Genomic DNA, 24669 nt, shown 5'->3' with positions numbered 1-24669 from the left:
TTATTTATAAACATAAGGGGCATAAAATACTTTTCTGCGACGTAGAACGGCATTAAATACTGGGAGGTGTTTGCTTCCTGATATAGTTCACGTAAGTTGTCCCCAAAACTTTGTGTTGAAGGCTTACTCACAAGTCTATGGCGCCACTGTAAGGTGGTAGAACCTTTAGCCAGAAGGGTAGAAGCCACTTATGCTTATCTCCCCATAGCCATAGAGCATACTTTACACACATTGCTACCCAAACCCCATATAAACCAACTTCCCATATCCAACACACAGTACCTACCCAAAACCAAACACCACACCTTGTACACACCACCTACCCGTACACAACACACAACACTTACCCATACCAACACATACCACCTACCCATATACTACACAAACACCCTCCCCATATCCTACACTCTACACCTCTTCACGCCACACCCACTACCTACCAACAGCCCACACACCATGTACCCATACCCTTCCTAGCCTATTTATCCTCTACACATTACTTACCCAGACTTAGGATCCACACTTCCTACCCTTCTACCCCTATGACCTACCTATTCCACCCCCCACACACACACACACATAGAGTCAAAAGACTTCCGTTTCTACATCTCTGATGAATCCTCCAACATTTCCCTCGGTCCTGATGGTGACCTCTCACAGTGCCGGTCACGTAAGCTGCCCTGACATTCTAAAGTTCTCCAGTCCCTGTAAGTCTGTTGACCTTTAATAAAAATGTTGGTTTCTTTTCTCAGCTACTTATTTTGGGCTTCCTAGGATACCCATAAAGCTACATGGTTAATCATCCTGCTTGAAATGATTCTCTTTTTTTGAAGTCCCAGAGTTATCCCAGATGCGGCACTGTGGCCATCATAACAGAGTAACCACTGTGGGTTAAAAATTACCAAACACAAAGTAAACAGCAGGGAGGAAGGGCAGGCACAGAGAACGGGCATCACTGAGGAGTCCTCTCAAAGCAGAAGGCAGTAGATCATTCACTGGCAAACCCCACCAAGGCAATAGAAAAGTCTGCCATGGATGCTCTCATTAGCAGAGGGCATGGAAAAATACTCAGGGCATCAGAAAATCCACATAGTCAGGTTCAATAAATCATGCTGGAATGATGACATCAACACACACACACACACACACACACACACACACACACACACACACACACACACACACACACACCACAGTCCATTCTGAAGGTCATTCTCTTAACTTGAATAAAGAATTTTTAATGAAAAAAATAATAAATAAATAAAAATTTAATTTAATTTAAAAACTCAATCAGTATGCCACAGCTATATGACATGGCCCATTCATCTTATCTCACTCCCATAGCACTGGACGAGACAGGATTTCACAGGAGCCAGGGTAGGAGTATAAATACCACCTTGAGCCTTGTTATTGGGTTAAGAAGGACTCAGGTCCAGATGAAAGGCACGTGACACACTGACTACATTGAACTAGAGACCACAGCATTTCACCTGGAATGCTGAAAGGACAGAGTGCGCCACATTCTTGAGAGAAGCTTCCCAGTGACTCACAAACTGTGTTCTGAGGAGCCCTTAAGCACTCCAAAGGAAGCCAGACACCACACTGAGACTGAACAGGCTGCCATGGCCCTCCTCCAATTCTTAATCAGTTTCATCCACTTACGTTTTATGTAAGCTTAATATAAAGAGTTCTATTCAAAGAGAGAAGAAAGCGACACGATTCAATAATCTGGTTTGATATTCTCTCTCTCCCTCTCTCTCTCTCTCTCTCTCTCTCTCTCTCTCTCTCTCTCTCTCCATATTTAATATATATACAAAAATGCAAAGAGTTAAGTATTATCCAGATTGCACAATGAATTAGAAGCATACAGCTGCTTCTGCCTGCCTTACATTCAAAATCTCTCTCTCTCTCTCTCTCTCTCTCTCTCTCTCTCTCTCTCTCTCTCTCTCCTTTTAATTTACACTGAGCCTGCAGGGTAAGCTCCAAAAACAAACATTTGAATGTCAGCGGGAAAAGCTAATCAGCGAGCATTAGCACCATATTCACAGAGGAATCTGGAACCTTCTTCTCCCAGACTAGTCTGAGAATTCGTATCACATTGTCACTTGGCTAGAGCAGCAAACAGGGCCTTCCCATTTCCCCTCCTGGCCTTCACATCCCAGCTCCCCATGCACAGGCCACAGGCCATGATTGCAGCCCTGCTTTCTGCCTCACGTTGTCCAAGGTTTTCAAAGAGCCTGTTTGAGGAAAAGGCAGAGAACAGAATCCTGTACTCCTTATTTGTCCTATGGACAGAGAGACAAGAACAGACCAACTTGCCAGAAGCACAGATCTTTCAAAGGGAACATTAGGGTTTTTAAATGCTGGGAAGACACATTAATTTTGCCTCGAGTATTGGCCAAGAAAATAATGACATTCTACATCCAAAAAGTCCAAAGGAATACGACACTGACAATGAAACCTTTGTCTCTCTTCCAACTATTAAGAGCTATGCAACACTTTCACACACCAAATTCATCAGAAATGCAAATGAACTGTTTGATCTGCACTTTCCCTGGCAACTGACGTTTATTTTCACATAGTTGCAGATCTATACAAATCATTCTCACACACAATAAATAGCAGACTTTTCCTAACCAGCCATTTAAGGTTTTCCCCTGCAGGCTCCTCCAGTACCTAAAAAAATAAAAATAAAAATCTCTAAACTGCTTGCTTTTGCAGACAAGCCAGCCTTTCCCATCCTACATTTATCTTTTGATGCACAAAAAGAAAATCTATTCTTACTGTTCAGAGGTTGTTCGAGCCCAGCCACCCGACTCTCTCCCACTACTCTTATTTGAGCAATCCCTGAAATACCGCCCCCCTTCTCAGGCTGCCAATGAACTGCTGGCGTGGGGCACATCATCCCAGGCTTCTATAACCTCTGCAAGGAAGCGGTGGTGATGGAAGCTTGTTTCGAGGGACATTGGAGTAAATGACTAGTCGAGTGTACCGCCCCTCAACTACTCCTGGAAATTCCTCCTGTCACGCTGCATAACTTCATAGAAGAGCTAGTCAAACCCCCCAATCGCAGCCGCAAGGGCAGCTGTCATAGTCCCACCAGCTCCCAATTAAATCATCCCATCCGTAAAAGAAAAGGTAAGTTCTACAACACGGACTCGATGTGGCAAACGTTACTTAATTCCCACTGAAAAGACAACCGGACCACAACTGCCTCCCCCTCCCCCCCCCCGTACCCCCCACCCTCGTGTGTACAACCTTTGAATACAGCCACTACTTCACAAACAATGCTGGCTTGAATGCTGTTTGAGCAAGCTACTTAAATGCCTCCCCGGGTGCTCCCCCGCACTCCTGCAGTGAGGACCAATGATTACTCTGCTTGTTTGGTGGCCCCACAGAGTACCGGACTTGGCAGGGATGGCGGCAGAGCAGGTGGGAAAGGCTGCAGAGCGGTGAGCTCCCAAGTGGATGGACTTGAGTCTCCCCGCCTCCACCAGCCAGGCCTGGCTTTGGTGTTTTCTGGCAGGTGAAGTTGAACATCTCCGAGAGGAAATACGCCGCTTCCACATCAACGTGACTGAAAAATCTCAATTTAAGAATGGATATACACTGGTCAGTTTTCTAAGGTTTGTCGAGTTTTCCATCTTACTTTGCGCTTCTGAAATGTCGGGGGTTTTTCACACAGACAGCTACCCTCAAATCACCATTGTCTGAAACGAATTCTCAATCAGGAAAACTTGCCCAGAACTACGTGGTGTTTCTGGCTGTTGTCTCTCTTCATTTATTTTCCCTCCACCAGCATGGCCAGCCTAGCACCTGCCACACGCGCGCGCATACATGCACACTACACACGAACACATACACACCACATGCGCGCGCACATGCACACGCACACCTCTTTTCCACTATAGTACCGAGCTCGGCGAAAGGGTCTCTGCTCCCAGGCGGCCAGCAGTTGGGAACCTAGCAGAGCCTGGGAAGAGCGCCAGCAACCCAGGACTTTACACACAGCTCCTGTGTATCTAGCAACCGGACATAGCGATCACAACACACACACACACACACACACACACACACACACACACACACACACACACGCACGCACATGTGCGCTCGGGTCCCCACCGGTTTGCCGCTCTCTGAAGTTACCTCTGAGGCTGCTCTGGCGCTTGGCTCCCAGCTCTCCGCAAGTCTCCTGTGGCTCTGGGTGGTGGTCCACACGGCCTCCAAAGCCGTGGTCCCGAAGGTTGCCTACCAAAAAAGTCCTGGCTCCAGGGCAGCCTTAGCTTTGCACTTCGGGCAACACCCGTGGCGTAGGGCGACTTCGGCCCCACAGCGCGGAGTCGGAATCTGCAGAATAGGCTAGGTTCGCACCCAGGCTTCCGTGGGTAGTCTGCAGCCAATGCCCACTTACATGATGCCGGGGCTCTAGCGGCCGACGGATGCGGCCTCAGCGTCCTGATCGGCCCCAACCTCGGTTTCTGAGGCTCAGCCCGTGCCTTCAAGTCACGGGCTTGGATACCATGGGCAGCTCGGGCCAGGAACCGGAGACCCAGTTTGGCTTCTCCATCGACTCCAGCCCGGGAAGCTGAGACAGTCAGGACTTTCCAGCAGTGAGTGCGCGCTCCCTGGGACGGGAGGGGCGGGCCCGAGAGGGGCGCGGCGATAGCGCCGAGGGCGTGCCCTGCTAGAGGCTGCAGCCACCTAAAGAGTGGGTGCCTGCGCCCCCAGAGTCCTAAGAAGGCCTCTGCTCCATTCTGGGTCGCTCCTGATGCGCCAAGGCAAAAGCAAGCAGAGGCTGGAGCTAGAGGGAGCCTAGGGGCCAGATCCACCCCGGGGTTTGCTTCTCCCTATTTCCCAACGCTGAAGGTGACTGCGGCCCCCAGTGGCGAAGCAGAAGCTCACTGTGTCCGCCTCCTTTTTCTCCCGGTGCGCTCTGCTCGCCCTTGGGGGCCTCAGATTCTGCAGTGTATCTCCAGAACAGGGCAAAGTGGTCCCTTCGCCCATTGATTTTTTTTTTTTTTTTTCATTCTTGGTCGGTCTTCATTAGTACCCAGATTGGAGCGACTGGAGGCCACGTGATTAGCCTTCCCCAAACACACAGGCACACGCACAACCAAATAGGTTTCCAAAAGTCCAATTGGATACATCAGTCGGGACTGGAGGCCTTTCCCAAGTCACCCTGTGTGCTGCAGTGGGACTGAAGCACAACAGACTGCCTGTGGTGCCACCCTCTCTATACAGACCATGTTCCTCCCCTGAAAGCACAATAATAGGACAAAAACGGAGTCATGGTATGCATGGAATCTAAAGAAAAGAAAAGAAAAAGTCTACTATTGGGAAATAAGTAGCTAAGGTGCAGCACCCTCTCTCTGGGTCATAGTAGGTCCAGGCTTTTCCGAGAGTGATGCCAAATGCAGGTTCCTGGCTAGCTTTGTAACCTGTGGTCTGTATTCTGGCCTAGGGGTCTGGGGTGCGGAGGTTTGCAGGTCTCTGTGGCAGCTTCCCTGCGGTGAGATTCCTGCTATGACCGGAAGTGACTGCTTTCTAAAAGTGAGCCTGCCATAACATGGATACTTTAGATAAAGCCTTATCAGGGTAATAAGTTGACAGCTAGATTTCCCAGAATTCTGACCTTATTACTTTAATGCCAGGCAAGACCAAACTAATCTAGGGAGGACAGTAGCGTCTGAAGAGGTGACCATAAAGGTGACGTTCATTTAATCCACTGTGCCGTGCTTGCCTGCGTAGTCTAAATTTGTAAATAATAGTGTCTTGGTCCAAACATTCTGTGGGGCTAGTCAGCTTTCTGTCACTATAAGAAAGATCTGTTAACTTATACAGAATGCAAAGGGGAGCAGAGGGGAGCCCAACTACGGAGGACAGGAGAATAGGGGGCGACCATGCAGTGTAAAGAGTCCACTTGGAGACAATTGTAGAGAGTTCTGAATGCTATGGCAGCCTTGTTGCCATCCCAGCTCTTAAGTAAAAAGATATTTCTCCCCAAGCCAAGACTGGTAAAACCCAGAGAAATAAAGCATTTGGAATGAGAGTTGCACAGCACCTACCTATTTCTCGACTATTACCTTTTTAGCGGTTCCCTCTTCCATTTCTTCCTAAAAGATTATCTCTGAGGCCAAACTCCAGAAGGAAACAAAGCTATAGCTTAGAATGGGGGAGGGGGTGGGGGGTGGGGGGGAGTGTGGCTTCATTGCATCCCATCTCCCTGTAAAAACATTTTTGGAAATTCAAAAGTATGAACTTTTACATTTTAAGCAGTGTAGAGGCATGTATAGACATGTCTCTGGTCCTACACTGCCTCAGGTCGAGCCAGATTCTATAAATCAACCCCTCAAGTGACTTTAGGCCTTGCAAAACTCTACTTGTGTTCTGTTTGGGAGAGTGGATGCTTAGGATGACTGTCCCCTCAGAGGCCTATGTCTTAAAAATAATTGGTACCCTGGTGGGTGCTACCCAAGGGAAGGTAGTTGAGTCTTTAGGAGGAAGAGCCTAGTAGGACATCCTTAGGTCACTGGAGCCACGCATTTGAAGGAGCTCATGGGATTCTGACCTCTTCTCTTTTGTGCTTCTTGGTGTTGAAGTGAAGTCCTTAAGGTATACCCCACCACCATTGCTATCCAGAGACCTAAGCAAGTTTTCCGAGCTTGGACTTGAGCATCCAGAACTATGAACTAAAACAAACCTTTTCTGTCGCAAGTTAATTCTCTCAAAGTTCTGCCTAGTGGCAGGAAAATGACTGATGCACACAGGCGCTGGAACACTGAAGTCAGAGGTGTTCGCCTGGGACTCTCTCCCAGGGAAAAGCCTGGGATTTTGCCTCCCCATACATCCCTATACAAACTAAACGTTCTCATGCAAACACCTTTGGGACTATCTGAGCATGAAGGTCATTTTCCAATACCACTCACCGCACTGCCCAGATCATAACAAATCATTTATATATGTTGCACTTTACCTTAGTGTTTGAATTGAGAAACATGGCTAGTTACAGTCATATGGAACCTGTGGTTGTATATGAAACCAACAAATCTATTGGAGTCCCTGAAATGCCTCCATAGGTGTCCCAACCACCGAAGCACACACAAGGACCTGCATCAATAGTCACGCCTTTTATTTGGAATTTTGAGACTAACATCTTCTCTTTTCTCTAGTCCCTTCTCACTTCAGTTCTTTCAAAAACTTTGTCTCTAATATGGCCCAGATTCTCTCTAAATGCATAGCCAAGTCTTTCTACATAGTCCCTTCCCTGTCCTCTCTCTACTTTCTTTCGTTATACGTGTACATACTTTCTCCCTTTACTTCAGGGGAAAGTTGAGGACAGAGAGAAATGAACAAAATCAGAATTCTCTTTAGGGATAGGCAAATGCTACGCCTCATTCATACACGAATGTGTTTTCATCCGTCATAATTGGATTTTCTTGGGGTGTGCTGTAGATATACTTCAGTATTAGAAAGGACATAGGCCGTAGCATCGCTACACAAAGATGTTACTTCTTCTTACCTGATGACTACATAGGCATTTGATACCATTTCTCACGCAGCCTCTCCTGGGCTTTGGTTTCTGCGACTGTAGAAGTGAAATCGGACCCCTCATAGGGTTGCTGAGAATATTAAGTAAATGCATGTGTAAGCTTCATCCTAGACATTCAGCCCATGCGTGTGGCAAGAAAGGAAGAAAGAGAGAGGGAGGAAGAGAGATGAGAGAAGGGTGTGAAAAAGGAAAGGATGGGAGGGAAGAAGAAATGAAGGGAAAGAAAAGAAATAAGGAAGCAGCGAGATGGAGGAGAGGAGACAAAAAGAGAAGAGGAAACGGGGGGGGGGGAAGAGAAAAGAGAAGGAAGGAAAAAAAAGCCCTTGTATCTCAAAGAGCTAGGCAAAAGCTTGACTGTACCAATGAGAGGGGAAACTTCTCCTTCCTCTGGGATGAAAAGGTAAAGTGTAGCATCCTTTTGTCTCCTGAGAGATACTGGCCCCTGGCTGGCTTAAAATGTCAGGTAGCACAGTCCTAAAAAGGGCATGAGGGCAAAGGGCAGGCTCAACAGCACCCTCTGGGCAGCCCAAGAATCATTGAGTCCTCCCAGGTCCTGTGGGCTCCAGGATTGTCACCTGTCAGTACAGCGCTTGCCTGCAGCTTCCTAGGTCCCATCCCATTAAACCTCACCAGCCCTGTATTATGTCTAAGGACTTAAAAGGATATATATTAAACAGAAAGAAATCTCAGAGATTATGACACCTATTTCAAAACAATAGAAAAGCAGCTTCTATCCTGTAAGTTAACCCCCCCCCCCATGAAAGGGTTTTGCTCTAATACCTGTTCCCAGAGGACCTTCATCACTGTCAGGAATGTACAGCAATAGGCTTATGAGACATATGTTTTGGATTAAGTGAACAGACTGGCTTCCCAGCCTGGGGTACTTGACTGTGAGTCCAATGTATAGAGGCTGATATTAGTAGATTGCTGATCATGCAAGGGAAGCCCAGAAGGGGCTATCGGCTTCTAAACGAGACTCTGCAGATCTGAAAATAGAATAGAGCCCTTTCCAGTGCAGCGCAGGGTTCACAGTGGTCTCCTCTGTGAATTTCCTCAGTCACATTCAGGTGCACAGCCAAGGCACCTCCACTCTGTCCAGGAGCTTCCCCGAGTCCAGCTGGAGACAGGCAATGTGTTTGGAAGGTCAGAGGCTACTTGTTGTTATTAATATTATTACTGTTACTGTTTAAGGCTGTCCAGGATTTTTATTGTCTTATTTTGGAAGAAGCTGACGTTGTGAAATGTTGATGCTTGCACTCCTGAACCTTGGCAGCCAGACTATGAACAGGTGGCCTCCGGTGGCCAATCCCATTCTCTTGCTTGAGGTTGTAAATTTCAAGCCAGCTTCATGTTTAAGTTTAGACATTGTTCCGCACCCTTGTGGTGTCTATGCTTCAGTGGCCTGGGGAGTTGTGAAAGTGATGGAGTCCACTTCCCCTTGGTGGGGAGGCCTGGTGGCACTCAGAGAAAGAATAAGCAGGCTACCAAGATGAGACTTGAGAGCCTATGACCATATAGTGGGGGAGGAGGCCCCCCTGGGTCTTAGACCTAGGGGAGGGGAATAGGGTGAAAGCAGGAGGGAGGGAGGAATGGGAGGATATAAGTGATGGGATAACAATTGAGATGTACTCTGAATAAATTAATGGAGTAAAATTTTGAAAAAAGAAAGTGATGGAGTATTAACAGCCCTTTTTGTGGCATGGCATTGCACAGGATTTCAGCCACTCTCTCTCCCTCTTCCAGGCCCCTCGATCTCTTCTCCAGCCTGGCTGCTGATTTGTCAGCTTCTGACTCTTTCCAATACATTCCTTTGCAGCCCAAGGAGGCAGAGCCAGTGTCTGATGGTGGCAACTCAGGATCCCAACTGCCTAGTACAGGAAAGATTGGCTTTGCACTCCTGGAAACTCCTGTGCTCTGGAAATCCTGGGGGGGTGGGGGGCGCGGAGTCTGTTCTAGCCTGTGATGGAATGCAGTGTCAGAACTGCATTTGGACGGCAGGAGTATCATAGTGTGGTACAATGAGCAAAGAGTCAGGAGGCTTGTCTTCCAGTCCTAGCTCTAGCATCTCTGACTCCTTTGTCCGATGCTATAATGTTTGGCCTTCTGTTTCCTTACTTGGTCCACGAGGAGGATATTTGCACCAAATGTTTCTAGAGACCCGTGCTGCTCTGAGTTTAAGAGTTCTTGGTTGTGTGGAAGAGAGTCCTCAAACACGCCAGCTTCTAGCCTTTTATAATCAAATGAGTAAGGCTCCTTGATGAGGCTCAAGAAGAAGAGACAAGGGGAGGAAGCAGAGAAAGAGGTCTTTCCATGCCATATTTAATCCCATCACGTCTGATGGACAAGAGAGGGAGAATTGCCATTCTGGTGAGAATATGTAGGGAAGAGTAAGGCAATGCACTTTGGGGAGCAGTAAATTCTCATAACTTGTTAATTAGCAGTGTCCAAAAGGGGCCATAGCCACACAGTGTGCTAGAGGGAATCCACAGCTCCTCCTCTCGTTGGTGTGTCATTCATAGATACAGCTTTTGTTAAGTTGAAACTTGAATGTCTAAAATAAGTTGCTAGGACTTTCTTCTATTTAATTTCAACAGCTCCCAACTATTCTAGAACATCCGAGGGACTTGGAAAGCCAAACCAAGGACTTTGTGTGGATCTGGTCAATATATATTAAGCAGGAAAACGGTGCCTGAAGCATCGACACTCCATAAATACTTACATCATGGCTTAGATGCCCTTGTATAAATTACTTCAAACAAATCACTCGAAAGTACCCAGAATAGAGTGCAAGGCGCAATGTGTAAGAGGTGCTCTGCATATGTTTGCAGACTAATCTCTGTATTTCCATCTGGACAGTTCCCCCGTGAGCCTAGCATTAACCTTACAATATCCTCCTGAAGGGGAAGTTCTGTTTGCTTGTTTTCTTATCATGATGTGACAGATGGGTGAACAAATCCACACACTGAATAAAAAGACTTTACCAAGGTCATTTGTCAAATGCTGATCTGACACTTTCTCCACTAGGCTGAACTTCAAAAAGAAACTATAACTTAATTCAGTACACTAAATACGATTGTCTTCACAGAAGTCAACAAAAGGAAGCTTAATCCGGAAGAATAGCTATGAAAGTGCCATGGTGTTCTGCGTGGATTGCTGGTGCAGTGAGTGGTGTTTCATGGTCAGCTAAAGCCTGGCCTCTCCATCAGCCTTCCTCTGAGACTCCTGCTATTTCCCCAGGGTTCTCTGGATCTTTAAGACAAACAAGACTATTTTAAAGGTTGGCACAAAGGTACGTGTCTCCAGGCTAAGGCTGAAATAACCAGTTACTCTGTCACCCCAGAACGTTGAGGCTGTTGTTCAGCCTGTTTTACCCAGAATCATCTCTGAGCTAAGCAAAAGGAAAGCAGCTTTGTCAGCATAGACCTCAGGGTAGCCACAGACACTCTGAGTACACTCTGAATGCAGTGATGTCACCAAGAGCTAATGGTTATTTAGAACATATTATATGTGGAACATCTGTCCTAGGACTTATCTTACTTAATCCTTACAAAAAATCCTATATATCAGGTCATGTCCTCAGTCCCATTTCACAGATGAGATGATGAAGCAATGAGAAGTTTAGTTCTTTCCCCAGGGTCACATTGTTCATAAACACTGGACCACGGACTTGAGCACAGGAAGTTAAGACAGTGGTTCTCAGCCTTCCTAATGCTGTGATCCTTTAATACAGTTCCTCATGTTGTGGTGACCCCCCCGCCTTAAAATTATTTTGTTCTTATTTTCATTACTGTGATTTTTTTGCTTTTATGAATCAGAATGTAAATATTTGATTTGCTCTAGAACTTGTCCTGTATCTTTTATCGTGTGTCTTTTTTTGTTTTTAAGTTTTGGGAGACAAGTTTTATTTTCTATATGGTACATATTTCCTTTGGTACATGTGATGTATCTTGGTGTTATATCCATGCGCTATTGGAGCAACACAAGATACAGATATTCTTATCATTTACTTTTTGACCAGCAAAGTAGGAATGCAACTTCAAAACCAACAATAAACAACTTCCACTACTAGAAACATAATATTAACCATATCTCATTCCCTAGGAAATAATTGAATAATTAAATCCCCCTTTAACATCACAAAGAACAACATTTAACAGGACAAGACATGCCCAGGTTTTTAAGGCATTTCCTTTTTGCCTTTCATTTTGTCTCATTACTTTTTTTTTCTCAACAATATTTTTATTGATTATTTGAGAATTTCATATGATGCACCCCTTTCACACTTACTTCCCAGACCTCCTAGGTCTGCCCCAACTACAAAAAAAAAAAAAAAAAAAGAAAGAAAGAAAGAAAGAAAGAAAACAATAAAAACAAACAAACAAAAAATCCACAAGTTCAATTTGTGTTGCTTATATACTCACTAGAGCATGGTCAAACTCCCAGTGGCCAGCCCCTAAAAGAAAAGTGATTTCTTCCCCACCTGCACCCTACCAGAAACCATCAGTTCTGGAGACCTACACATCAATATCTTTATTACAATTTTCAAGAATTTTCTTTGACGGCTTCCTGTCTAGGGTAGTACTATTTGGGGGAGTGGGGGAGGGGTTGTCCAGAAGCTTATTGCACATGAGAGAGGGTAAGAGGCACAGGGTTCCTGCTTTAAAATGTCTACCCTGCACAGGGAGAGATAGACACCAAGACAGTTCTTAAACCTCAGGGTTATCAGTTAAATCCAGAATGCTGTGGTGAAAGACCTGAAGGGTCATGGGAAAGAAAGGAGTGTCACTTTGTTGATAATTGATTTCTTGTTTTGAATAGGTAATAGATACAATGCTATAAAATTTTGCAGCGAGTATTAGTTACCAAAAGAGCTATCCTCTCCTGGAAAAACCACTTTGCCAACTTTTTATATGCCCTTCCGTAGGTAACTAATAAAATAAAAGCCAATGCAGTGTTATTTTTATCCAATGGTAATCATCCTATACACATTATTTACATATTAATTATAAATTAATTTTACCACCACTAAAATGTTTTGAGTATTATATATGAGTACAACACACACACACACTTCAGCCACCCTTCCTTTCTCCTCCAGGTTCCTTTGTTTCTCCAACCTGAGTACTGATTTGTCAGCTTCTGACTCCTTCCAATAAATTCCTTTGCTGTATAAGCAACATATGTGTGTGTATGTATGTATGTATAGATATACATATATGTATAAATTTTACATGTGTGTATAAATATATGTATATAGTACATATACTCTAAAGCTGTGTTATTCTTTTCCTAAACTTTATTTTGAGATTGATTGAGGTGCATTTGTCTTATTGCTTTTATAGCTGTTTAACATTCCAGTGCATAGGTCACATCCTTTACTTAATGACTCTTTCTCATTGGATATCCAGATCATTCCCAGATTTTTACTGCTGGAAATTTTGATGCGACTGATGCCCTTGTGCACAGCATTTCACAGATTAGTGGTTAAATGCCTGCAGGTAAAGTCCTTGCAAGTATAACTGCTGAGGCAAAGGGCATATGAAAGTTTAATGTATCAATATTGGAGTTTTACCCTTCTTTGAGGTTCTATCAACACACACTGTCCTTCGGTTGAGACTTCAGTTCTGCAGCTGTTTCGTTTCTCCTCTACTAGCTTTTGTGTTCTCCTGGCTCAAGCTTATCTTCTCCGAATGTTTGGGCACACTTTTCTAACCCTTCTCTTCTGTTCTCTGAGCTCTGCTTATCTATAAGACCTTGATATGTTACATTTATTTTGGAAACCATGATATGTACACAGGCCAATTTTGTGATGTTATTTTTTTTTCCACTAAGTTTCTTTGCTTGTCGTTTGTGTGTTTGGTTGGGTGGATCTGTTTGTTTTGGTTTTTTTCTGTTCTGTATCCTACTTTCTTACTTTCCTCACCATGTGGATTTTTGTCTTTTGTTCATTTTGGACTGAAATTTGTCTTGAGATGCTACTACTTGGGAAGGGACCTTTTCAAGTGATGTTACCTGGTTGTGGACAAAAGGGAACATTCTGCTTGAGGAATGTGGCTGGAGGCTATTCACAAGGTTGGAGGAGACACAAGGCTACGGTTGGGAGATGTTTTAGTTTGTCCCTGTTTTCTTGGAGAGATCATCCCCTGCCAGGCTGCTGTGCTGTTTAGTCTTGCTCCTTCCCTCTGGTGACAAGCTGTTTACTGAGCTGGGGTTGTGTCCCCATATACTCAGATCCCCACTAGTGCTCTCAACACCAAAGCAAGTTTAAACAAGCCTTCACCAGAAGCTGTAGGTTACACTCTGTCCTGCTTTCTTCCAACCACAGGATTGTCAGCTTTGGACTGGGTTGTCTTGTCTGCCTTGGAGAAAGTCTAATTCTGCATGGGACATGTAAGGGTACATGTGTCTCGACATCTTTTTTTTGTGGGGCACACTCATATATCTTAGCTATGTGGCACTTAGAAGCCCTCCTTTTATAGGGTTTCTCTGGGTAGCCCTGGCTATCCTGGAACTGATTTGATAGACCAGGCTGGTCTAGAACTCAGAGATCCACCTGCCTCCCAATGCTAGGATTAAAGGTGTGTGCCACCACTGCCTGGCTCTGTTACTTTTTTCATCAAAGATGGAGTCTATGTCATTTTTGTCAATTTGGAGGCCATTTCTCCAAGTACAAGCAGGAGATGGGGAGCTTTAGAACTTCTGCATCGCTGGAGTGAAAGTGCTGGGCACATCTCATGGAACTCTACCCTGGCTGAAAGAGAGACAGTCTTCAGGCACATGTAGTGACAAACTTGCAGAAGGAACAAAAACCTTCCTGGACTTAGAAGGAGAAAGCACATGTTTAAAACCTTTCTTTGCTGGTCACTCAGGGTATTGCCAGGCAGGGTCATTGCAGCCTCTGTATCACTGTCGCTTACAGAGTGACATGCAGGGTGCTGTAACCTGGACTGCCACCTTGCCACCACAGGAAAGAGGGACCACAGTAAGCCTTTGAAAACTTCCTAACACCTCAGCATGTGTGTATTGATTTTGATAAAAACTTGTCTTATTTTTGCATGTCTCTCTTGATTTTATTATAATTTTTTTACTGTTATTAATTTTCATGATATTTATGATCACTGTAATTACTGTTCTAATAACATGCTTATTATTTTAATAGGTTAATGTGTTGGTCTGAGCAAATTAGAAACTTTAAAAACACAGTGGTTTTTCAAAGGGGACCGTTTGTGCTTCGCTGATGCATAAGATCTCCCAACCTCAAAGGATATGGCATCCGTGCCATGGTTTGTTCTGTGGGTTCAGTAGAGGATGACAGGGGATCCTCTGACACTGGGGGAGTGAACAAAACTCAAAAGCAGTATTAAGCTTGGTCCTTATCACACAGAAGGTAGTGTGTGTGTGTCGGTAAAAAATTGAATACTAATGAAGTTAAAAACTCAATAGTGAAAAAAGTTAATAGACTGGTCAAGGTCGAGCACTAGTACTAGATAAGAAGTGTTCGAGGGTGGCTTTTCTTTTTTCTTCCCTTTCTTTTGTTTTTTGCTTTGTTTTGTTTTGTTTTGTTTTTGTTTTTGTTTTTTTTTTGCCCTTTGGCCTATTTGTGTGCATTAGTTAAAGGGACAACTTGTTACTGTGAAAACTTTTTTGACAAAATGAAAGCAAGCAACTTAAGAGTTTCCTGTGGCTCACAGTTTAGGGGGTACAAGTCATGATGGTAGGAGGTGGCTGGTCACACTTCAGTGGGAAAGTGGAGACAGATGGATTAGGCTGCTCAGTTTACTTTCTCCTCACCTATTTTTAGTCACCCTGAGACCCTAGCCCATAACATGATCCTACCCAGATTCAAAGTGAGTCTTCCGTTCTCATTTAAACCTCTCTGGAAACACAGAGACATGGATAGAGGTCTCCTGGGTTGCTATGAGACCTTTCTACTGGAGATATGATCAAATGTCTGTCCATCCCAGAGCCCTAGTGAAAGAACAAAGAAACAGTCCCACCTGAGTCAGGCTTAGTGAACTTGTGAATTTATTGTGCTTACTTACAGCAGTTACAGTTATTGTGGCTACTTCTCAGCCTGTGGATCATCAAATTACCCTTTCACAGGGGTCACTTATGACCATAGAAAGCCAGCTGTTTGCATTACGATTCATAACAGTAGCCAAATTACAGTTATGAAGTAGCAATGAAAAATTATTTTATGGTTAGGAGTCACCACAACATGAGGAACTGTATTACAGGGTCACAGCATTAGGATGAGAATCACTTACTTACAGGAATATGAATGACTTAAAAGCAGCTGTATCACCAGAAAAGCCATCCCAGGTTGGGTGAGGACTCATGAGAGCTGCCTCCCTGGGATCCTTGCATGACTGGGATCAGGCAACTGATCCATCAGAGAAGCTCCTCTCCCTAGGCAATGTTCATGCCTGTACAGCCTTAGGGGAAAGCCTTGTGAGTCCTTTAGTCTCTGGTCTCTGAGACTTGGGACTTCTACTTTCTTCCTGAATCTTATCAGCTTCCTGGGGGCGATGTTTCCATTTGAAGGAAATTACTACAGAACACAGGTGATTCTAAATCCAGGCAATTGAACAACTACCATTGACCACCGCAGATCCCTAAAGGGTAACCAAGCCATATCTGCATCGAAAGATCTTATAAACATATCAGGTGAAGAAACCGAATGTGAAAACTATATCGCACAACAAAAAATGTATGGCACTATTTTAATATAGATACACTATTAGGCTTGGCTGGCGTCATAGTGTCACCATTTTAGAAGCCTCCTATGAATCAAATAGTTACATGGCTGCCAATTCCTTTATGGGGACCTCAACAACACCTATTAAATTGTTTCCATAAATACCTTTAACCTCGATGTCCTTTATCTCTAAGGAGAATCATAGGATGAATCCTACCACTTCCCAATTGCTAAGCTTGTTCTTGGCATTACTTAAAAACAACTCATCAAGTTGGGTGACATTAATCTAAAATATATGAAAATTCTGTGACTACACCAAAGCCATCTTTATTAGTATGCTATACCTTCATGAGGTGTGCAGATAAACTATGAATAGTACCAATAACCCAGTAGTAAGAGTCAATCAGAAACAGCTGTGTTGCAGGGCCCTGCAAACCATTTTCAGTGTGTGAATTTCTGTCTACCATGGGTATGCTTTTAACCAAGACCACCACCCCAACTGTCTGGTGATCAGGATTTTGTCTGATGGAAACTTAGCCTCTTGTCCTTTGGTCCTGCTATGTGCTTCTTCCATGTTTTCAGAAAGAGAAAATAATTCTGCACCACCTAGAAGATTTAGTAAGAAATTAAACAAACAGGGACCACTGGGCCTGCAACAGCAGATTTTTTTAATGTATTTTATTAATTTATTCATATTACATCTCAATTGTTATCCCATCCCTTGTATCCTCCCATTCCTCCCTCCCTCCCATTTTCCCCTTATTCCCCTCCCCTATGACTGTGACTGAGGGGGACCTCCTCCCCCTGTATATGCTCATAGGATATCAAGTCTCTTCTTGGTAGCCTGCTATCTTTCCTCTGAGTGCCACCAGGCCTCCCCATCCAGGGGACGTGGTCAAATATGGAGCACCAGAGTTCATGTGAAAGTCATACCCCACTCTCCACTCAACTGTAAAGAATGTCCCGTCCATTTGGCTAGATCTGGGTAGGGGTTCAAAGTTTACTGCACATATTGTCCTTGGCTGGTGCCATAGTTTGAGCAGGAGCCCTGGGCCCAGATCTGCCCATCACAATAACAAACAGATTTTTAAGCTCTCTTGCCCCTGCTTAATGGGAAGGTCATAGGAAGCTGAGAGAAGACACTGGAAATGGGCCAAGGAGATCACTAGTGATGAAGGAAGAGCCCTTCCAGAGGGCACTGGCCTTCTAAACCCAACAGTAAAGCCTTTCAGCTTTAAAGAGGAAGAAGCTTGTTTGCAAAACCCATATGTTACAAGTACCATAGATGGTTTCTCAGCCCAACCTTTGTGGAGAACTACGGTGCTGATTAGAAGGAGTCATTAACTATACTTAATAAAACAAGCCTGCAGGGATGTCTGGACCTACTTGAGTTTAATAGACAGGTGCTTAAGTTTAACAGGTTCCTCTGTAGTCTACCTATGTGTGACTACTAAGGGCTGAACTGTGTGGACTGAGCAATATTTGAAACTCAAACCCTCACATCTGGAGTGCAAATGAAGGAAAAGTATTCCCCATCAAGAAATGAGCATAATAAGGCGACTGCACAATTGGAGCCTGCTGCCTCACTCTTGGGATGAACAAGTTCAGTTCAGCTCACTCAAAGTTTCACATGCTGCATGCAATGTCTACCAACTGCTTTTCCAAGGGCAGATCACTATTGTGCTACTTTTCCAAGGGAGATGTGAACAAATATCTACTCACCCTAGATATGGCATTGACGATAGACCAAAGAAACACATCCAGCTAAGCTAATGATTATATTGGGCTTATTTACACGAGTATGGATGGCCCCAGAATGACCACCACATGAAAATCTTCTGTCCCAGCATGTGTGATGACCTTCTGAAAACTGTATAAATGGAATCCCCTTGTCAGCTAACATCACAAGTAGTGATCACAGCTACCTCGTTTTCATGTTGGCCATGTCATGCCCAAGGACAATACTCCATAGCAGAGATTTTTAAGTTTTCTGAAAAGATGCAGACTTACCGGATTCCATGGTTTAAAACATATGTTCGTTGGTAGTTGGCATTGATAGAGGATCACAAGGACAGGTAGAGGCACTTTTATATTCTCTCTATAAAGGTACATTTGTACTCCATGTTATTGAAAAGAATATGCACATACAGGTTATGAGTAGTTTAGCGAACACACACTTCTAATGTATTTGTTGTTCTGACTTAAACCCCACTCAAGCAGACAGTAAGGCTGAGACTTCACACACTATGCCAACTCAGCATCCTTGTGGGTCTCTGAACCCAGATGCCCGGGCAGATGATAATGAAGGATACATACATGGGATGAGGAGGAGAGGGTGGTCAAGGCCATGAATCTCGGGGACAAGGCTGACCACTTAACTAGTGGGACAAGACTGAGATTTTGGATGACTGACTGGCTTTCCCTTCCTTTTATGATCTACTGGCTAAAGATGGGCTAGCTCTAAGACCTACTGGCTTCTCTAAGATCACTGGCTCTTTGGGTAAAACATGGCTTGAAAGTTTAATTCTTGTCTTTATTCATTGGCCTTTGTGGTAACAAGTAGCATGAACTCTGGTGTTTTTGGATACAATGTCACAGACCATTGCTGTGTTTGATGGGTAGGGAAGAATGCTGAGAATAGAAAGCCTATGGCTTATCTGTCGGTAGGGTATGGTCCATGTCCTTTGAGACTAGGGTGTCTGTTCCTGTGTGATCTTCATTAGCCAGCTACCATGCTCTCAGCCTGTCTTGCAGAATATCATGAGTTTATGACCATCAGAGGCATTTGGTTCGACTTCCTTTTACTTTTACCACTTTCTGTTCTTACTTCCTTCAGCGCCTCAAGCTATTTCCGTGATGGTTTACCCCTTTCAACTGTTCACCTTGAAGTTCAAAGTCCACAAGAGGTTTGGAGAACCTCTAAAGGGAAAAAAGAAAGGAATGTTCCATCAGAGAATGAAGCCGTCATTAATAAGGTGGTCTGTTCAGGAGAAATGAGACACTTGTGTCACCTAGAAAGAGATGACAGAGCTAGAAAGCTGAGTTTCTCATTATAGGCAGCTGATACTAACTGGCCTGGGTCCAAGAGACCTGTTCCATCACAAATCAGTTCCTCCTTTCCAGATGTGTCAAGTGAGAAGCACAAATACCAGCTGCCAGTTCTGAGTTGAACTAAGAGTTGCAAGACCTATTTTTTTAAGGGAATGTAGGGGAGGCAAATGTGTGGAACAGCTTTAGCTGTGGTAGAAAACAGTTTGTAGTGCTAAAGAAAGGGTTTTTGAAAAGTACGGTACCCCTACTTGGGCGATGAGTTCTTGGCCCACTCCAGTAAGACTGACATTTAAACAGAGAAACAGCTACGATTTGAATGATATGCCATTGAAAAAAAATAACAAACTACTGAAGAAACCAAATGCAAAGAAATTCCCCTAGTATATGGGCAAGAATCAGAGCATATAGAGAAGAAAACATAACAGTTTCAAGATTTTTTTACAAAAGTTTTCTAAAAGAATTACCTCACTGTGAGAAGAGTAAGACTAGGAAGAGGACTAAAAGAGGAAGACCTTACTTCCCCACCACACCAGAGAATTGTGTGCTAAGCCCTGCCAACTATCTCCAGACGTCCAACTATGTTCTCAACATACATCCTTGTAATAAAAGTTGAGGACTCATAGTTTAGGGAATACTGCTTTTATTCTGATGATGGCTAATAGAGACACACACACCCCAGATCAATGACAAAGGAAGAGACCAGTGGCCTCAAGATCCTGGTCTCGTCTCAACACACCAGCACTGACTTACCTCTGCTCACCCGCCAACTGAGTAGAGCCTTGGCCCAGATTCATCACTAATTTCCTCTAATTAAGTCCACTGTGCAAACGTTTTAGACGCTACTCTTGTTGATTTTGACTTGTGGTTTCCGAAAGATCTAGCCTCCTCCCTTAGCAGAGAGACAATAACTAATTAAATTTATCTCAAAATCAGAATAACAAGTATAAATAGGAAATTGCTAGTGCAGAAATACAGAGATCTAAGCTGAGCAACGTGTAGGCTCCTTCAAGTTTTACAATATCTTAAGATGTTTTATTGGTTGCTTTATTAAAACTAAGCAATCTGATCAAAACTTTTAAGATCACGATATTAAAAACAGTGTAATGAGTCCAGTTCTGTGAGTTATGTCTGACACTGTACAATCATGGCAAAGTGACATTAGGCTTCCTCACCTCAGAGGGGACTGGTCAGTGCTGCCCAAGTCTTACACGTATCTCTTCATCCCAACATGATTTTAAAGTTGCAGCTCCACAGGAAGCACATGAAGTCTACTCTACCATGACCTCCTAGTGTCTGGTAGGTGAACACGTGATCTATGTTCAATAAATACATTTTAGCACTAGAAAAACATAATAACCAATAGTGAACTGAGACAAAAGAAAGGCTCCTTTTCTGAGTGGCAGTTTCCTCTCCTCAGAGCATCCTGGGTCTGTTATGTTTGGGAGATAATTCTTCTAACCAAGACGTGCATTGAAAGAGTCGACACAGACTCTTGGATCCAAGCTTCCTGGTTAGTTCTGCAGAGCAGCCCACCTGCCGTGGGCTATGCTCTTTGGTGGTCCAGTGACAGGGTGACTCAGAGCTCTAAAGAGCTGCTGCTGATGCAGCATGATCGACTTGCCGGTGCTGCGGGAGCAGCCTGGGTCCACAGCTATATCTCCTCTGTGAGGTGTATCACCATTCAAAAGGATGAAAGTATTTATATAATGAAATTTGGAGACATGAACTGCCCAGGAAAAAGCCTTCCATTTGCAGGCTCTACTTCTATTGGTTTCTCAGGCTGTTCTAGGAAGAACTTGACCTTTCCTTTACCTTTACAGCACCTCAGATTGTCTCTCCCATGGCTGGGAAGTTCCCTCATTTACCAGAGTTCTTCTGAATCATAAGGCACACAGCACAGGCTCTACGCTTTGCCCCTTCGTGTCTGCCAGACACCAGATGAGTTACCCAGTCTCTTTAAAACAGCTTCTTTCCACACACCTTACTTGATTTAACAAAATTACTGGCTCTGAGATTCTACAAATGTCATTGTCAGTGCTAATCGTGAACAACCAGAATGTCTCTTGGCCTTTAAATCAGAGAAACAAATATAAAGAGGATGGTTTGAGGTAAGAAGCCAAAAGGATGTACGCATGCACACATGTGCATGTGCAAATACACACACACACACACACACACACACACACACACACACACACTGACATAAGTATGCCTGTTTATTTCCATATATTCTTATTTAAAATGCAGGGTGTGCTTCTGAAAACTTAGTGTGATAGACATGGGAAATTATAATTTAGATTGAGTCTCTTGCAAATCATTGCTTCTGAGACACTGCCACCAGTTTTCATCATCTTGTTTCTTCCTTGTACGAGGCCCCATCTCTATCTATTGCACATCTGTGAGAATGTGTGTGCACGCCACATACATATCTTCTATCCTCCCCCACAAGCCAAAGTTCAAACATGTGTGCTGAAATTTTCAGCATTTTGTAGGTCCCAAATGACAGGCATTTCCTGCTAAATTAAGTTAGTGGTATAATTTATTATATTAACTAAACCAATTTCCATTTGATGGCAATAAAAATCCTGTCTGCTGTCCTGGAACTGAAGGCAGTCCTTGGCTGGGCACACCTCGGATGCCATCCCTGCAAGTGCTGTCACGGATTAAGAAGATGCAATTAGATGACAGTTGTCACCATCTCCGGTGCCTCCACTAATAAGGATGGATGCTACATTCTGACCATCAGAATTGGCCCTTTTCACACTTATTAATGACCTGAATGAAAATGGAATGCTTCATCCGTCACTTCACTTGGCTTGCTGGAGAGATAGGACATCTAAAATCTTATTTACTAGTCTGGGAGGATGATAAATGAAGGAGACGTCATGAAGGAATATAGAATTGTGGACTAGAAATAACATTATAGGTTAGGTTTTTCTTTGGGAAGGAAATGTATAGGCTTATAGTCAGTGGGCTTACTGCATTTTAAATATTTGTTTGCATAGATGGCAAATATGTACTGTGTAAAACTTGTAAGGTTAAAAAAAAATGGTATACAAGGTATCTGGAAAAGTACCAGTCCAATCAAGCATAGCTTCAATAAGATATAGCACATAATGTCCTAAAACTTGTTCCTAGGTAATTACTTTATCTCTTTGAGAGCAACTAAGGTCAGTAATTTCTTGTAGCTGCTATGGCTTATTTTACAGTTAGGGAAAGTTGAGCTCGGAACAGGAAAAATTATTCCTCTGCAGTTACATGCAGCCAACTAGAACTCAAAGTTCAACTCCAGCCAAATTAGAACCTTGCTTGGCCTCACCACTGCAACACACTTTCATCCATAGTGTGTGGCTGTCAACATACCACAAGGGGGAAAAAGAAGTCATCTTTTCCTATAGTACAACTCAAGATTTTTCTAATGAAAGCAGAAGGCTGGAGAAAACATCCGAAGTGCTTTTACTTGGCCAAACGCTCAATTAAAGCGTGTGGAACATTCGTTTTGAAAGCCATGTATTAAAATCTGTTCTAACAATCTCAGTCTGTACATGAGGAAAACTGAGACTTGTTTGGGGGATAATCATCCAGCAAATTAATGTTGAGTGGGCCCATCTGCATGAACCCTGAGCACTGTTTCTGACTTTGCAAACAGCCTGGATTGCACTTGCACTCACTGCTGCCCTAATTGTTAGCGCCTGGTTTGCTGGCTGTATCTGGGGCAGTGTACCTGAGTGGTAATGGAAAATAAAGATTGCACATTGATTTTCTATAATGTTTTTATCTATAGAGACTTGTAGAGACGTCCCTTGGCTAACAGCCTTGGCATTGGCTATCCAAGCCCTGAAGTGGAGAACTAGACAGTGGTTTTTGACGGTGTGTAAATGAGCCTTTGCTCCTGAGAAATGCCTTGCACGTACCTGCAGATGTAACCCCTCACCCTGTCCTCATTACAGGATTCACAGTACAGTTGGAGATGGGTTGCTAGGCACCAGGGCCTTCCTGTTGTCTTCTTAGTAATGATGCAGAAAAAAAAAACAGACCAGTGCTTCTGAGGGCGGCCATGCACTTGAGTTAACAAGGAAATTGATGTCAGACTGAGTTTCCCTTCATCTTCCTAGTTTGCATTGTACTGGGACAATGTAGTTAACAGAGACCAAAGGAGAGATGGCCAGCCTGGTGAAAATGTAAATAGAGAGAGACCTGGGCACTTGATTTCTCTGCCCCTACCAGTGACACCTTTGCATCTTTTTCCCTTTGGAGTCTCACAATCCTGAGAGGCAAGAATTCTCACCAATTCCATTTTAGAGGTGAGAAAATTCAAGAGTTGGGGAGAATCCAAGTGGTTTGCATCCAGCCACACAGCAAACCTATCCAGTTGGAGAGCTAGTCCCTGGTTTCCAGCTACTGAAAACCATTTTCCATATGTTTTCCTGACACCTCTCTTCCCCTCCTTTCCTAACTCCCCCCTTCCATTCTCTGAAATGTAGGTATACAGAAAAGAATCAACAAAAATTATCACCTTAGAAGCTCTTATCCAAGCTAGATGTGGTAGCACACACCTTTAATCCCAGCCCTTGGGAGGTAGAGAGAGGTGGATCTCTGAGTTCCAGGCCAACCTGGTCTACATGTTCCAAGATAGCAGGGCTACACAGAGAAACCCTGCCTCAACCCATCCCCACCCTACAAAGCTGTTATTTCCTCCAAGGTTGTTGTTTGTTGCCCACACTAACACTGATATTGTGTTTTTATATGTTCTTTGTAGTGGGTGATAGTGGTTTTTTGGAGGTTTGAGGGGTTTGGTTTTTTGTTTGTTTGTTTTATTTTGAATGAAACATGTAGAGCCCTTGAGAACATTTTTTCAGCCCAATTAGTAATTAGACATGCTAGAAGGGTTCTTTCTTTGAGTGAAGCAAGAATGAAAGAGGATTCTCTAGCAGACCCTGGCTCACATGAATTTGTAGCAAGCTCGCAGATATTCATGCCCATTGGGAAACTCCAATAGGGCTGGAAGAATCTGTGGCGAGCAAGGCTGCTCTTTGGAATTTCTAGCAGGCCCAGCAGGACAGCTGCAGCTAGAACCTCTAGCTCTCTAGGTCTAAGTTATGTCACCTGCAGCAGCGAACCACTTCCCATTTGAAACTCATCTTCTGGCAAAATACCCAGCATGTCTGGATTCCTGCCAGGATTTCCAGCAACTATGAAGGTAGAGCTGGGGTAAGTTTGTGCTTTTACATGTACTAAATTACACTGAAAATGCTATGCTCACAGTCAGGTCTAAGGAGGTTCACAGGCCATTGCCCACAGTTTGTAGACTTTTGTTTCACATCAACACCCATCAGAGAATGCACACCAAAGGGCGAGTCAACCACCA

General features: G+C 43.9%; 1 protein-coding gene and 1 long non-coding RNA gene across 3 annotated transcripts in view; one reads left to right on the top strand and one right to left on the bottom strand.

Annotated features, from left to right (window-relative positions):
- Positions 1 to 4677, bottom strand: part of MINAR1 (membrane integral NOTCH2 associated receptor 1) — a 35767-nt gene extending 31090 nt beyond the window's left edge. For both annotated transcript variants that reach the window (XR_014773745.1, XM_084753433.1), the window contains exon 1: positions 4150 to 4677. The gene's annotated coding sequence lies outside the window, so the exon portion shown is untranslated. The remainder of the gene's footprint in view (positions 1 to 4149) is intronic.
- The window catches only part of LOC311581323, a 29088-nt gene continuing 8959 nt past the window's right edge, over positions 4541 to 24669 (top strand). Inside the window, exons 1-3 of the long non-coding RNA XR_014773746.1 lie at positions 4541 to 4613; positions 10638 to 10841; positions 19087 to 19232. This is a non-coding gene — a long non-coding RNA (uncharacterized lncRNA). The remainder of the gene's footprint in view (positions 4614 to 10637; positions 10842 to 19086; positions 19233 to 24669) is intronic.

The sequence above is a fragment of the Acomys minous genome, assembly GCF_964271855.1.
Source record: "Acomys minous genome assembly, chromosome: 13".
Classification (NCBI taxonomy): Eukaryota; Metazoa; Chordata; class Mammalia; order Rodentia; family Muridae; genus Acomys; species Acomys minous.
Note: the sequence above shows the minus strand (reverse complement) of the source record. Positions and strands in the feature narration are given on the sequence as shown.